Genomic DNA, 14,552 nt, shown 5'->3' with positions numbered 1-14,552 from the left:
TAAATGAGATAATTCACTTGCCTTGGATGACAACTCTGTCAACTTAATAACAATTTGGCTTTTGTTTTGGATTCTTAAGATACGCTTTTTCTTACAGGATTCTTACAAGATAACCTTTTTAGTTTCAAAATTTGTTTTCCGCCTACAGCACCAATTCTTATGACCTTTACTAGAAGAAAAACTGTTAAAATGTTGCAAGATATGAATGTACACATATTTTGGCATCGACAAAAGGAAGCCGAAAAGTAAAGACATCGGAAAAATATTAATCTAAGGTATCAGAAAAGGTTCTCTCAATCTTCGTTTTTAAACATTTTTCCTGATTTTTTCATTTCTGTTTTCTTGATTTCCGAAAAGGGTACAGTGTCAGAAAAATTAGAGCAAATGGAAGTAGTTAAATATTTTTCCCTTTCTTGTCAAATTTTACTTTAAACGGCAAAATCAAGGACCCTAAAAAAGACTATCAAAAAAACGCGTTACAATCATAAAACTGCTTTACCATCATGCCATACAATAATTCTCCAGCCAAATCCATTCTACGGTTTAACATTTGTAATATATGGCTTTACTTATATTCTGGCGTCGACAAAAAGAAGCAGACGAAAAATAATTTCGGAAAAATTTTAATAGATTGAAATACATTTGGATTCTGGAAACAGAATTTGGAAAAGAATCATTTTTCTGCAATAAGCGGCCAATTTCCAACGAGATAACCAACCGGTCTTGTCAGTGTTAGTCTCAAAAAAAACTTACTTAAATGAGATAATTCATTTGTCTTAGACGGCAACTCTGTCAACTTAATAATAATTTGGCTTTTGTTTTGGCACTTTTTTTATTCAGTTTTTTAACGATGTTTGTCTATTTGCAAGAATCTTGCAGGATAAAATTGTTCTTCCAAGATCTTGCACGATAAACTTTTTCTTGCAAGATCATACAAGATAACTTTTGTTTGCAAGAATCTTGTAAGATCTTGCAAGATAAACTTTTCGCCGCGACTAGGGCATATAACAGAAAACTGAGTTGTGCAGTCAGAGTATGCGCAATACTAGAAATTGACATTTTTGACGAAACTAATTTGAAAAATTATATTATACTTGTACATGAGTATCTGGACTCTGTGCATTTTTCATGGTAGCCAGAGAAGACTTATAAACGCAATCGCACGAAAAAATTGTTCAATTGCGGAATAACAGCAATTTAAACAGCAAAAAGACCAAATAGGCTAGGACAACATTGAAATGGAAAAATAAGTTGGAAACTTTGATGCTACGTACTAATAAATGAAAGGTTTTGTTCACTTTTCACGGTAGCTAGGGAAAATTTATAAGCGCAACCTCACAAAATTTTGATTAATCGCAGAGCAACAACAATGCGAAATAGATAGATTAAGCATTTTGGGACAATGGGAACTAGGAAAAGTGGCTTTTGCAAACGCTCTCAAAATTGGAGTCAGTGAAAAGACCTGATTAGTTTGGATTTCTGACGTCCGATCGAAGTACAACTATCACACATAATCAGGATTTTTGAACAACGAAACACAGCCACACAAGGCATTATACTGTGTGACGAGACCTCATGGAAAATAATTTGAACTCTTAATTAATTTTACGGCATTTGACAATTTTTACAAAAAAATCTGTTTTATGTTCTGCTTCAAGCTATATTAAAAAAATACATTGAATTCCCATTAAGTTAATAACAGCAAACAACTAAATCGGCAGTGTAGGTCAGAGTATAAATGAATTAAACTAAATATATGACGGTTTAAATTGAGACAGTGGTACTATGAAAACTTGAAGCATTTCCATGATGCCTTGCCGTACGACGCATTATTCGAGTATTGTTAAAATTAATGAAAGAAAAACATTTTAAGATACTTCATTAGAACTACTGTTCTTGCATTTGTTTCAATTATGTTTTTAAAAAAAAACTCACGTTAAGAAATTTATTATGAAGGGTTGAGCCGATATTCAGGATAAAGTTTCTAGTGCAGATAAGTTTACTTCGTGATTGGATCACTATTTTTTGGTTCGCTGGCTGTAGCGTAGATTTCATGTTGGTAAGTGTAGTTTCTCGAAAATCGGAAGCTGGTTACAAGTAAGTTTCTTAAATTTATTGAGTACTTTGTATTCCAAGAAAAATTTTAATGGCAGAATTTGATGTTTTAGTTTTAAATCAGAAGAACTGTCGTTTTTTGCGATTAAAGCACGTCTTCACAGCCGAGCTTAATTGTTTCTCCAAGATAGTAAAGCAATTGTTTTTTGAGCTGGTCAGTAAGAGGCCTGAGTAGTGTAAATGACTAATCACTAAGACGTTCAGGAGTAGTAGTCTTGTCTGCTCAGGGAACGGGCGTGAAATACGTTTTAATGTTTTTATCCCTGTAGACATAATGCGTAATACCTGCTTTAATTCTTCTTGAAAATTTAATGTGCAATCAAGATATACTCCGAGGAATTTTACGCAATTGACGTTTGGTATTTTGTAATTACCAAATAACAGATTGTTTCTTTTGGTTTCTTCCAGTTTTGATTTTTTTGAGAATGTAATGAATTCAATTTTTCGACTGATTGAGCATTAGTCGGTGTTTCTTATAATACTCAGATGTATTTCATAGAGATTGTTCAAGATTATATGTTGCTAATTTTAGGTCTGTTTTGTATGTAAGAATGATAGTATCATCGGCGTATTGAATTATTTTTGTATTAGCAGACATTTGTTAGTTCAAGTCCTTAATGTACAGGTTAAAAAGAAGTGGTCTCAATATTGTTCCTTGTGGGACACCTTGATAAAACCCAACACAATCGGATTCCACATGATTCACAATAGTTTTTCGTAGCCTGTGTGATAGAGATAAATTTCTATTAGGTTTAGGGAAATTTTGGAAAATCCTAATTCGTGCACTTTATGAAGAAGGATCTTGTGATTTATCGAAATGAAAGCTTTAGACAGATCTAGTAGCGCTGCATTGATAAAACTATTTTTATTTATATGGTTCCTTAAAGTTTCAGTACAGTAAACGAGGGCGTCAACCGTTGAGACTTTGTTACGAAAACCAAATTGCGTACTGGAAAACAGCCCAAACTTTTCAAGATACTTTAAATTTGCTCACGAAGCAAACGCTCAAATATTTTTGCTAGTGAGCTTGTAATTGATATTGGTCTGTAGTTCTCAGGCAAAGAGTTTTCTACGCTACGGTCTTTAGATGTCTGATGTTAAGAAACTGCATTTAAATAGTCAATTGTTTGCGGAAGCTAAAACGCATTAGCAGTCTTGATATAAAACCTAGAGAAATAGAAAAATTAGCGCCAATTTTTTTTTTCACGAGGAGTTGTTTGAGGGGTTTAATTTTACAAAATTGAGGGTCAAGCCGGCTAAGATCCCTTTTCCGAATGTTAAGTGCCGATTTGTTTCCATTTTGTTAGTCATTTCTTCAAAAATTATCTGTTTTGCATTTTTTTTTATGAAGTGTCATGTTTTTATGAGTTAAGCATCGTCGTTTTATGAACAATCCAAAGAGAAAAATTTTGGTTGGTTGATTTTTACACAATTTTGTTGCTTTTGTGTCATGAAGTTCATATTTTTTTTTTCAAGTATTATTAAGTTTCAAATCCTGATAGATAAGAATCAAAAATAGAGATGGACTTTACCGACATAACAGCGTAGTTGATTGGAAATTTGTGAGCTGATTGGTTGGGAAATACTTTTCTACAATCAGGGCAGTTTCTGTCGCCTCTGGTTATGAGTGATTGTAAACAATCAATACAAAACGAGTGACCACATGGTAACATTCGAGGAGTATCAAATGGACCAAGGCAAATGCTACATGTTGTAAAATCAGTTCCACCCGTTGCCATTTTAATCCTACTCGCAACTTAAAGAAAAAGAGGTAAATTTGTTACTGTTTATTTAAGAGCGATTTATTTATTTTTGTTATCGCACAGCTAGACGTTTAAAATAACGTGAAAATAAAACTTATAAAGGCGTATTAATTTTATCAGTACATGTTTTATTTTTATATCTCTGCGTATGTTATGGTTGAACAAAGTTGGTATTTTAGCATTATTTACGCGTAGATTGAAACTTAAAAATGTCGACGGCAATTTATGAGATTATTATCGTCAGCTGAGCTAAATTGACAAGTAGTGCGTTTTCAACTTAGTTAAAATCATTCACAATTTGTCATCAGAAATTGGTACTCAGTTGTTTTCAAAGAAAATGAGCACTTACTCACTTAAACCGTCCGGCATAATCCCGCACCATTTTTAAACAACCGGCAAATAATTGTGACCGTGCTCACGTTCTCTTGAAATAATTGTGACCGTGCTCACGTTCTCTTGAAATAATTGTGACCGTGCTCACGTTCTCATGAAATAATTGTGACAGTGCTCACGTTCTCTTGAAAACTATGAAATAAATATGCTCAAGAGTTTCATCAAGACTTGTCCAGTCGTAATCAAGATTTCATTCGAGAAGTATCAATTCTAGAAAACAACGTTATCGGAGCTCTGGGTCGCCATTTCACTAGTTCATCACTGTTTTAGACATCACGTTCAGTCCGAGATTGGTTTCATTCCACCAAGTTTTCACCAAAATTCACAATCAATTCGAATAATTCTTACTTCATTGTAATATGAGCCATGATGATTGAGAAAAAATTAGTTAGGATTAACTTTTATAGAATCTGGAGAAACTTTTTATCAGTCACTCAAATTACAAGTAATTTTCAGTTTCTTGTTACCAGAGGCAAACTTCTCAGTCTATCACTAGTTTTTCTAATTCATTAACCAAAAGGGTCTTAAACGTTATTGTTATTATCAATTTCTTAATAGTTCATATGAATATTCTCTTAATAACTTTGCTTAACTTAAATTTCGCAATTGATACCCTTTTTTGTTTTGTATCGAAACCACTATTATTGTTCCGACCCCCACTTTAGTGGGGAGGAGGAACCATATACTCAACTGGGTTTTTTTGTTCAGTCAATTTTGGCCGATCGATAATCGTTGAAAAGCACGTCCAGCGTAGAATACGGAACTAAAAAGATTTTTCGATTTCCGTTTTTTACAGGGAGTTATCCAGGTTCAAAATTTTGTGAACATTCGACTGTTTTTGTTCACATTTTCAGTAATTTAGCGAAAAATTTGGCACAATTTTGCTAATATAGTTCAAAATATACACAAATTTCGCTAATATAGTTCAAAATCTATACAAATATATACACAAAACATATACAAAATGAATACAAACTAATTGTTTTAACAGAAGGTTTTTCTTGTTTTTGGTACTACGAGTTTTCATACCAAATTTTCTGAATTTTGTGCATAATTTCACATTTTTGCTGTTGTTTTTGTTTCTTTTGTAAATTGTAACATTATTTAATCATCTAATGGAAAAAAACTTTATGCCAAAAATTGTGTAATAAAAGGTCTCAGTGGCCAACTATAGATAAACAAATGAACTTGATAACAGATATTGGTAAATAGCCATTGGTTGTTTTGACCTTCGAATTAAATTTCTAAAAAAATTTTTAAAGTATTTTTCGACTTATCCTCTTTTGTACTGGTTTGCGTTTTTTTCATATTATACAATGTTGTAACATTTTCATTAATTAGCCTCATTATTTAGAGCTCTTCAACTTCTGTTGAATCAAACAATAACTTTTCTGTTCTTTAAACGTTTTAAATGATGTCTTCAGGGATTGGACAATTTGTTTCAGAAGAATTTTGTGAAGTTTAGAAACTTTTCAGTTTTTAAGGTTCTTTTTTGTTGTCATTTTGTGATAGTCGTTTTATAAAAAGATGTTATGATGGTCAAAGGAGACGCAAATGAAGATGTTATATTCTCGCGGTTATTATCTTATAAATTTATTGGCTTCAAAACTGTGGTTTTGTAAAGTTTTTTGTGAAAGTTATTAGTTCAGCTTGTATTTAATGTTATTTTATAGTCTTATGATTAAATTTCATTAGTAACGGTCGCAATTAATTTTCCGTGTAATTGCAAGACAAACTGTCTACTCTTTTAGTCGAAAATTTTGTTGGCTATGAAATTTGAAAACATTTGTTTTTATTTAAAAAATACGATAGATTATTGAGATCTGCCAATTTTATTTCTGTTAAATTATGGCTTAGCATCTCTATATACAATTCACATCATTTATATATTGAAATGCAATTTGCTTTGCATAACGGTTTTATTTTCCTTATATGGCCTATCTTCTTGTAATAATCAGTTTTCATAAAACTAATTTTCGTGATTTTTGCATATTTGCCCCTTTTTTATAGGTTTTTGTCCTCTTTCACAGTATCACAAAAATGGGCGTCATTTCATTTACAAATTTTTTTACTTTCGAAAACTGCAAACGAAAAATTTTATTGTTTTTAGTGATCAGCTTAATATTTTATTGATTTGGGGGACATCGTTTTCGTGTATAATTTTTCAAGCAAATTTTTAGTTTTTTATGTGTTTTTTATTGTAATCGTATAGCGTGTAATCGTACTTGTGTTTTTTATTGTAATCGTATAACGTATCCTGGTTAATGAAAGGCCTCAGTCGCTCTCTATTGATATACAAAAGACTCTCTAAATGATATCATTTGATGCGTAATGTTTCTAATCAGTTCAAAATTAATTCTTTTTTTAAAATAAAAGCAATGTTTCGATAAACTTTGTCCCTTTTGCTCATTTCTAGTCAACTTGTTGCCAAGTCGCATTGAGGAAAAGTCCCATATTTTGTTCCAAAAAAGTGCCGCTTAATCTTCTGAGTATAAATTTCATCTGATGCCATTTTGATTTGGTTATTAGTGGTTTTCAAAAAATGGACAAGGAGTTTTGGTCGTAATTAATATTTGTAATTATTTGATTTTTGCCATATTTTCTGGTGGTCATATTATGGTACCCACAGGTTTCATAGGCCTTCTATTGTAGATTGTTTGTTTCTTTTAGTAGTTTGTTGAACGATATGTTGATATATTAATTTTTTTTATCTCTTCCTCATTTGGTAGACAATTAAGTGAAAAATGTAGATGAGCGGGATCGGAACTTAATGTTCGAACGCACATTATGGAACCTCCTTGTTCGACTTATTGTTCAAAAGTCTTCTTTTTGAGTCTCTTATTATATTTTGAAAAAACTTTAGAAGTTTTTTTTAAAAAAATGTTCAAAGCAAACTTTATGAATAGACCAGATTACCACTGGATTGTAAGTTGTGGAACAATTCGAATGGTCGCTTGACCTGTTCTAGAGAAAAAAAAGTAATTGTTTCTCTGTTTTTCAACCACTTTCTCGTTAACTGAAGTTTGAGAAGTAAAGAAACTTGTTCCAATCAAAGAGTTGTTCAGAGTGCGTGTTGTTCAAAGAGTTGTTCAGAGTGCGTCAAAGAGTTGTTCGAGAAAATGGTTGAAAAACAGAGAAACAACTACTTTTTTTCTCTAGAACGTTATAGACTACCAGTATTATATAGGTTACTTCCACAACAAGAACGAAACCTTTAACTATCCTGTAAGAAAAGTATGTTGAACTCGTTTCAAATTTTTCTTTATATGTATCTTAGCTCGGTGTGATAGAATAATAGTAATTGCAATAGTAAAAAAAGCTACCGAATTAATTGTGCTGGAGAAGTGACTAAAACTTTTACTTTGTTTGCACTACATTTTGGAGCTCACCAAAATTTTTCCAGCCATTGTTCTCATGCTTTTGTGCGTCTTGCGAGATCTTTTGGCTATCAAGTTGAGGCTCCATTAGCCTTGTGCTAAGAAAAGTTTCTATGAAAACAATGAACTGACTCAAAAATCTGGCTGCATTGGTATCAAACTTCTGTTATTCGTTCACAGATATTTCTCGGCGGTCGACTTTCCATCGATCTTTAAAGCCGAGAGAAACTAAATCTGAGACTGCGAAACGCATAATGAACTTGTTGAACAGAGATGCAAAATGCTGACAAGAAAATCGTCGATCCGGACAAAAATCAGGGTTTTCTTTGACTATTGTGATATAGTATGAATTAGTATGGATAGCGCTATCGATTTGGAAGTACTAAATCCTTTTAATTTTAGTTATTTTTAATCTAGTTCAATTTCATCAATTTTAGTTCTCATTCATTCAGTTTCCTGTCTGAAGATCAAATCTTCATCATTTCATGCTTGTTAAATTTGTTTACAAATTTTTCTGAAATAATTGTCTGTTCATGCTGTCTGGTTATTCTGCTTGCCGCAATTTGTAAAATTTAGTTATGATCAAATTGCTGATCACATTCTGTTAATCCAAACTTAATCATTCTTCTCAAATCTGAATTCAAGTTTAGTTGCATCTCTTTCCATCTGAAATGCGCTCGGCGAAATACTTTATTTCAGAATATTAGAAAAAACCTCATTTCGCTAAGCGAAATACTAGTTTGGAAATTAAAGCCAATTTAGCGGCGCTAATAGCACTCAAAATCAGAGCTGAGAAAAACGGATTTCAAGAATACAAAATTAATGGTGAAACCGCTCCGAGAAATGGCCAATAATTTTGTAGTGATAAAACTCTTCAATTGGCACGGCAAATTCATTTTGAATACAATAACAAAAACTGTATGACATGGCGCAGCCAGCTCGCGAATCTAGGCAGACACCGCTGTCAATAGAGCCATTTTGGGAACCGCCTACCTCAGATCCTCCAATACGTTGGGAGCAGTGGCGCATTCAAGTAAAACTTGCAATCCTCGCACGAGAAAACATCCTGCTAGATACGCTTATCCAGCCAAAAACAACAGCGGTAAAACTACCTGTTGCGACGAAATATGAATTGGCCATCGAAGATTCGACAGAAGATACAGAGAGAGAACGACAAATCAGGAACAATCAACTGAAGCTTCAATGGGAACTAAAATGCCAAAAAAAAACGGAGGCAGGCGTTTTGTGTGGGGAACGACCATGGCATCTACGTGACCAAAAATATGTTTCACTCCTGTATCTCAGTATCGGAACAGAGAGAAAACGTCTTCTAACGCAAAAATTTCTGCACGATAACATCTACGACCTAAATACCCCCAAACTCTGGGAGATGATGGAGATCGCTTCCATTCGTCCCAGAAATAAAAACCATTGATCACCTTGTGTTTTTCTCAAGAAAACAGAGAAGGGTGAAACTGTAGAACCATTTTACAGCATTTTGAAAGAATTGGCGGAAAATTGTGATTTCGAAAAGTGAGAAGAGGTGATAATCAGAGACATTTTCATGACGAACATTTTGGATGACGATATTCAACGGGAACTTCTTGGTGACGCAGTTGATCCAAAAAGAGCCCTCAGTATAGCTGTAAATATGGACATGGGTCATAAAAATCAACACCGGATCTCATTCCACAACAACAACAACAATAACAGCGCAACTGGCAGTGCAATTAATGCTATACAATATTTCAATGGATTTCGCGGCGCGAAGGCACGCGGAAATCAGTCACAGTCAGGCAGAGTAGCAGTCGATTGGGCAGCGACTGGTCAGTGTAGAGGATGTGGCCAAGTTTGAACCACAACACAACGTCAGGTTTGCCCTGCTCTGGGTAAGCAATGCAATCATTGTGGTCTGCTCAATCATTTTGCAAAAGGTATGTCGGACAAAAATAAATAATACACAAAAATCTCGCCGAGATAATCGCATCAAAAATGTAGAAACTGCTGAAATTACAGAACAAAACACACATTCGAAGAACCAATTGTTATTTATATAAACTTTAATGAACAATTTAGTTCCGAATACGATTCTTCAGACGATGGTTACGTTGCAATTGTAGAAAAAATTATTACACCACCTGTTGCACTATAAAACATGACGATAACGATTGGAAACTCGGATTTTCATTTGCTCCTTGATTCTGGTAGTGGTTGCACTATAATCAATATGTCACTTGCCAAGGAAATGATGTTTAATTGTGCGCAATCACAATGGTCAGAGAAAAGACCGCTCGAAATGAAATATTTTTCCAATAACATAGTTGAAACATTAGGAACGTTAAAAACGTCAGCTCGTTGTAATGACTGGAAAATCCAAAGACAAAAATCACGGTAGTTGCGGACGGTTTTCGGCCCATTTTTGGACGTGACATTTTTGATCAATTGGCGATAACAATTTCACAAAAGCCTTGCCCGAACATAGAGATAAACAACATAGAAACTCCTTGTGAAAAAATCACTGGCAAAAAATTTCCGGAACTCGTCTCACGAATGGTAAAATCCGAACATCATACAGTTAATTCAAAATTTCACCAAAACCATTGTGTCACACACAAAAAAGGGAGAAAAGTACCAATCCATCTTCAACCAACAGTAAAAATTGAACTCCAACAATTGTTAAATGAAGGACAAATCGAAAAATTAACAAACTGCTCTGATCAATTTTTCATATCTCCAATAGTTATAACTGTCAAAAAAGACCAATCAATCAAAATAGACTTAGATTCCAAAATCTTGAACAAAACTATGCACAAAAAAGTACCAGATGCCGAATATTTATTGGCTAAATCAAACGATCGCAAAAACACTGTCAACAGCACCGCAAGAAACAGCTTTTTTACGACACTCGATTTGCAGTACGCTTATAGTCAACTAAATTTGCATAGCGATACGGCCCGCCATTGTAACTTTAATCTAGTAAACGGAGATATGACCGGCACTTATCACTTAATGCTTAATAAAATTATATCAAGAGAATCTTCGAATCAATCTTGCAAAATGCAATTTTGCAAAAGATAAAAAAGAATGTCTTGGGCACAGCATCACCCAAACAGTCATAACACCATTATCTAACAAAACAAAAAAATCGGAAAATTATCATCACCCTCCAATCTCAAAAAACTACGATGTTTTATCGGATCAGTTCATCATCTGTGAAAATTTATCCCCTTTCTATCGCAATGGTGATTTGTACTTAGACCCCTTCTTAAGAAAAATACAAAATTTATTTGGACTGATGAACATGAAGACCAATTCAAAATGATAAAACAGAAGATTGCTGAAACAACGGAAATAATAACGCATTTTTGTAAAGCATTTTAAGCATTTTGTAATGAGTTTGAGCAATTAGGAATGTTTTGGTCCATCGAACACTTCCAGTACTATCTTTATGGTAAGCCATTCACTGTAATTACTGATCACAGGGCTTTGCTGTCGATCATGAGCGAAAATAGAGCCAACAAACCTTATAACAGTCAATTAACACGTTGGGTTGATAGATTATTACCTTTTGACTTTACGATCGATCATCTAACCGGATCAAAAATGGGACTTTTTGATTATATCCCACGCGACCCACAGCATAAAGCTGTTAATATAACTGCTTATGATGAGCATTTCATATTCGCAAAATTGGATGTGATTAAATGCAGCGCAAAACGCTTTTTATTAAATGCGGAGAATTACACCAATTTTTTGGCCCGAAATTCAATTAAAAAACAACCTTCAAATACTCCGCATTCCAATGACAAAATTAGCAGTGAATTTGCACAGCAAAAATCGAGAACATTCAACGATTACGGAAAATGATAATACAATTGGAAAATTAGCACCAAATAACTTAAATTCTAATACCCAAATCGAGACAGCAAACATTCCAAACCCTCTTTTTGCCTCAAATCACTCCACAAATCAGTCGAACAAAAATTTAAACAATTTTCAACGAATTGCCAGTAAATTTTAATATGTTCTGATGATGTCAAACTCGGAAGACAAAACTCTCATGCAAGTGAAGCAATTAACACCATCTAAAGTAAGGTTTGTAGACAATGAAGGTCCATCAACAGACCCCGCAGTGCCAGAAACACCATCGACGCCTAACACAGACACCACTACAGTTATTTCACCGTCCACTGATGACCTATATACAGACACTTTTAACTTCGTATTGTCTAAAAAATTCTCGAGTACCCTGACGGCAAGCCTAACCATAAAGGACTTGATTCTAAATAAGATCAGGGACTGTGTTCTCACAGAGAACGAGGACAGATGCCGACAGATAAGCCCTTACATCCATATTTTTTGGAAGGACCTTCACGTAAAACATTGACGTGTGTGCATTGACGACCGCATCATTATACCCAAATCAATCAAGGAAGCTTGTGTGGAGGCGATACTTGTAACGCATCCAGGCAGTTGGGGCATGACAAACATGGCAACACATGCATGGTGGCCGTACAAGCATTGTGATATCGTCACGAAAACGGCAAAATGCAACCGTTGTGTCAAAATTGGTAAAAATTTAAAGTCTCTTACTCCCACTAGCAAATGGGCACTAATAAAAATATGCAAAGTACCAAATGAAGTAACTCAAATTTATCTTGGCGGACCAATCTATAATGAAAAGAATCAAGAAGTCTCCTTTCTTGCATGTATTGATCGATTTTCTAAATTTCCGACCGCGGATGTATTTGATAGAGCAAATGCAGATAATATTTTGAAATTCCTTCAAGAATATGTTTTACTACATGGAATATCTCGTTCTATTAGATTAGACCAAGCGCGGTGCCAAACTGTTCAACAAATTAAAGCGTTTTGTAATCAAAATAATATACAATTAATTGAAGCTCCGATGCACGACCACAGAGCAATTGGACTTGTTGAAAAGCTAATCCAAACAATCAAGAACTGCTTAGCTTGTATTAAAACGGCGGCGCGAAATCAATTTATTTGAAAGCATCGATAAATTCTAATATTTACCAACTACGTATATATCGCCAAAAGACTATAAATATATCGCCATTTGAAGCTCATTTTGGCAGAAAAGTAAAAACTCCATTAAGTAATATTTCAACCAAACCTGACCGTAGTAGTCTCACATGAAGCCTAGTAGTCTCAAATCTATTCGAGTTTTGACTAAATATTTAGACATGGAGACAGTCCGTTGGAAAGAGTTGATCTCGGAGGACAATTAGGACACAGAGACAAGAAGTGACATTGAGATGGAACAAAATAAAGATAAATTAAGCAAAGATGCAGTCCGACGGAGCAACGTGGATCCGAATAAAGAATCTCGTGTAATCTCTACTCCAGATGTTGGTCGGGCAGTGTCACGAACGGAGGCCTCACTTACAAGAAAAAGCTAGCAAAGAAGAAACCCAAGAGCAAAAGATGAAAGAAAAGCCCCGATGGTCTCTACGAGGTTCTGGCACCAGGATCATCAGTAATCAAAACAGAGGCCCTCACATCTGTAATCAAAGAACCGGGGAAACGAGATGTTAGGATTCCAAACTCGAATTTGGCCGAATTCGGGACAAAAGCGGAACGCCAAACTGATTTACAAATTTATGCCAACAGGAGACCGAAAACACCGTCAGGAAAGATAACAGAGGACTTAATCAACCAGCATGCGAGAGAGGCGAGGAAAAACTTGAAGGGCAATAAAAAGATGAAGCATAAGAAAATCTCAGATGATGTTAACGCAGTTTCATCAATCCACTCAAATGTGACAAGAGCGTTGTGAATACGAATGCCAGTTAAGCCAAAGAAAACAGTAGTACCCGCACCACCACAGCAACCAACTGAATCTGTAACGGATTTTGCGCCGCCAATGGAGCTTCCACTTACATCAAATGTAATTGCAGAGCCACCAACGAGACCCAAAAGAAAAGCAGCAACTAAAGCTACTGAATCTTTCCAACCAACACAGAAAAGAAAAAGATCCTCTCCTTCAATTACAGAATCTGACGAGTCCTCAGCTTCCACTCAAACATGTCCGCCAGCCACGTCATCATCATCAGCATCTTCGCGTGAAAAACGACGATGAATAATCAAGCTAACGCAAATACAAAATAAATCTATTGTTTCTACAATTCAGAAAACTGAAGCTAGAAATCAAAATGTAGAGTCTGATTATACAGTTCACCCTTGTTCACCTGTACAAACACACCCAACCCAATACTATATTTCCCCGATATACGAAGGGCCAGAAACATCAATGACAGTCGGAGAGGCGAAAAGAATTTATGACAGCGAATCTGATTAAAGCTTTCATAAACGTTATAGTACTATTTATAGTAACCAGCAAATACGTTATTGATTTCTTGATAAATTACTTCGTTGTTTATTTTTGTCGAGGGGAAATGTGATATAGTATGAATTAGTATGGATGAGGCTATCGATTTGGAAGTACTAAATCCTTTTGGTTTTAGTTATTTTTAATCTAGTTCAATTTCATCAATTTTAGTTCTCATTCATTCAATTTCCTGTTTGAAGATCAAATCTTCATCATTTCATTCTTGTTAAATTTGTTTACAGATTTTCCTGAAATCATTGCCTGTTCATGCTGTTTAGTTATTCTGCTTGCAGCAATTTGTAAAATATAGTTGTGATCAAACTGCTGATAACATTCTGTTAATCCAAACTTAATCATTCTTCTCAAATCTGAATTCAAGTTTATTCATTAATTCGTTTCCAAGGAATAAAAAAAGTTAATCAAAGAACATTTACAATGAGTTACGCATACACTTTGATATTTATAGCTGAAAAAAGCTGGAGAGCCGTTGCTGAAACAAACGAATTGGTTATTTCTCTTAAAAACTTTTAATCAAGAAATAAAAGAAGTAAC

Source organism: Convolutriloba macropyga, chromosome 4 (genome assembly GCF_964194025.1).
Source record: "Convolutriloba macropyga chromosome 4, txConMacr16.3, whole genome shotgun sequence".
NCBI lineage: Eukaryota > Metazoa > Xenacoelomorpha > Acoela > Convolutidae > Convolutriloba > Convolutriloba macropyga.
The sequence above is the reverse complement of the archived record's forward strand: the minus strand, read 5'-3'. Positions refer to the sequence as shown.